Below are 2,683 nucleotides of genomic sequence, written 5' to 3'. Positions count from 1 at the left end.
TTCATGGTGATGTCACAATCAGCTAGGAAACAATGAATTGCAGTGATCCTTACTCACCTGAATTGTCTTATTTGACTGTTCTGTAAAACACAGGGAGACAAAACGGTGTCCATATAGAATATGTTGTTTCAGTGTCTGCGGAGACACTGGATATTTAATTAATACTATGGAACATCAAAACAATCCAAATCACGTTAGTACTTTTGCACTCAGTGCAAACACTATGCATGAAACTTTGTCTAAAATTCCTTAGGTATTTTACATCTATTTAAATTCTAAACCATTGTTTAAACCAATACCACAAAACACATGTTTACTGTGCTTATGAATAGGCACTTCTGGTGGACTTATTCTTCTACAACCATTGTCCTAGAATTTTTAGCGATCTGTCATTTCAGTTTAGCTGGGGGTGTTTGGTGATTTAGCTGTCATGGTTTTAGGAATCAGCACTACAGTGCATAATATATTGCCAGGAACAGGAACCCAATGATGGCCCGGTACCCACACATTTCCACGGCTATATAAAAAGAAGGCCAACCCAGATGTTCTATTGTTTGCTGAGGACTGAGCAGAAGTGAGAATTTACTGTAATCAGTCTGGAGCGTTTCTATGGTGAGGACACTCGACCATTAAGGTAGGTTCTCAATCATAACTTAGCATTTCACTTTACTGAACTTGTTGTAGTTCAAGATGTTGAACAACTTTACTAACATTCAATAATGCATTTAAATTGAATTCTAAAATGTTTACTTGTGTTACTCTTTAATTCCTTCAAATAGTAATAGATTAGTGGATGCAGCAATACCCTCATTTAAAACTTAATGAATTTTATGCTTGAGACAGTTAAAGGCAATGTTAGCAAAGGGTTGACAAATTTAAATGTAAATCAACCCCTCCCCCCAAAAAAAAAAAAAGATCTGTGCCACTACAAACATGATTCCAGAAATGTCTTTTTTAACAATATTTGAGGTGGAAATCATTTTTAACTGAACCAAGAAGAAGGTACTCTGTTTGTCTCTCGATGTACACACTACCAGTTTACCAATATGGTTCTTTTAGTTTGTTTCAGCAAATACAGGAAGGACAGCAATGGCAGTCCTGAGGGCCACCCTTTGCGCTGTCCTCATGGTGACTCTAGTGACAGCTAAACCAGTGAGTAGCTATACTACTTTACTGCTACATTTTCCCACTGTATAGCAAAGATTGGTGGATTTGTGATAGTTTCATTATAAAACAGGTCCATCTGAAAGAACGTGAGGATTCACCCAAGTCATCAGAGTCCAGTGAATCCAGTTCATCAGAAGAGACCACCACTAATGATAGGTCTTCACAGGAAACCCTGCAGTCAAATACGCCGGATGCTACAGAGAACCCCCTGGATGCAGCACCGCTTCCCTCTGCAGATGCAGGACCTTCTCTGGCCACTTCTCCTGAAGACCCACAAACCTCAGCTGACCCAGATGCTTTACAACTTGTGCCAGATCCGTCTCATACTGCGATGAGCGTTGATGTTTCTTTAGATGTGCCCAATTCTGGTCCCACAAAGGACTCTGTTAACGCTGTTAACCCTACCCACATTCTACCAAACACGCATCCTTCAGGGCTTTCAGAGACTGGTGTAGTCATAGGTACAATTCAACCACAAGTCATTACCACATACCAAGGATCCACCCAGGGTGTCACTCCACCCTTTCCTACATGTGTCATCCAACCAACACCTACAGCCCCACCACTGATACTCCCTATTGGAACAACACTAGATGGTGGTCCTGTCTGTTTCACTTTCCAGGTCACAACTGCTGAGCCAGATCCACCTAGAGGAGACAGCATTTGATCCCCAACAGAACACAGAAATTGTTGTTCATTTAAGTTTGAGTTCAGCCTAGGTGACCAGGACAGACCACACTATGGCTGTACATATACACAACCTTGACTTGATACTTATATAGATGTCCTAACTACACATGGCTTTTACTTTGCCCTCAACCTTGGCAAATGGGGGGGAAAAATGGTGCTAATGTATATGCTGTATATATACAATAAACACATCTAAAGCTGTTGCAATAACAAAAGTACAGTCACAATAAATAAATTAATAAACAGCTGAAAATTAAACTGATTAAATGTTTGTCTCAAATCCGGTGAACTGTTTAGTAAAATGAGTGTTGTTTTTTTTTGTATTTGGTCGATCTTTGTTTTTATTATTTATTATATTTTATTTTCAGATGTTACAGACGGGACAGACATGAGTGAAATAATAACTGTAAAATAATATTCATTTCTTCGGTAAGAAGTGTGTGTTTCTAAAAAAAGCTAAAAAATTCTCAGTTATCGACTGGGAATGAAGAGATTATAAATATATTCGAGAATGCATATAGAGATGGACCCTATCAAAAAGTCATTTACAAATTATATTGTTCACTGATCAATCTACGGGGTCATGATACAAGATATGTTAAAGGAAGATGGGAAACAGAGAGCAATCTATTCTTAACAGGAGAGGAATGGGACGGGATTGTAGGCAGCAGTGGTCAGTAACAAGCTCCCCCTCGTGGAGGGAATTCAGCTGGAAGAATGTATTTCGTTATTTTATTACCCCAGCCCAAAAATCCAATTATTCTCAGAACACAACATGCTGGAGGCATTGTGGACATTCGTTAACCGTTTATTAATAGGACCTTTG

General features: G+C 39.0%; 1 long non-coding RNA gene across 2 annotated transcripts; it reads left to right on the top strand.

Moving 5' to 3' along the window:
• The first annotated feature begins 233 nt into the window (after window positions 1-233).
• On the top strand, window positions 234-2,110 carry LOC102303392. Of its 2 annotated transcripts, XR_001336958.2 has the most exons (3): window positions 235-634; window positions 1,060-1,152; window positions 1,238-2,110. It is a non-coding gene; the product is annotated as a proline-rich receptor-like protein kinase PERK12 (long non-coding RNA). The 2 variants fall into 2 exon arrangements; XR_006055331.1 differs by having other exon boundaries at window positions 234-1,152.
• Window positions 2,111-2,683: the final 573 nt, after the last annotated feature.

Source organism: Haplochromis burtoni, unplaced genomic scaffold (genome assembly GCF_018398535.1).
Source record: "Haplochromis burtoni strain Fernald_Lab_line unplaced genomic scaffold, NCSU_Asbu1 Contig_293, whole genome shotgun sequence".
NCBI classification, from domain to species: Eukaryota; Metazoa; Chordata; class Actinopteri; order Cichliformes; family Cichlidae; genus Haplochromis; species Haplochromis burtoni.
This window is presented reverse-complemented; position numbering and strand designations above follow the sequence as displayed.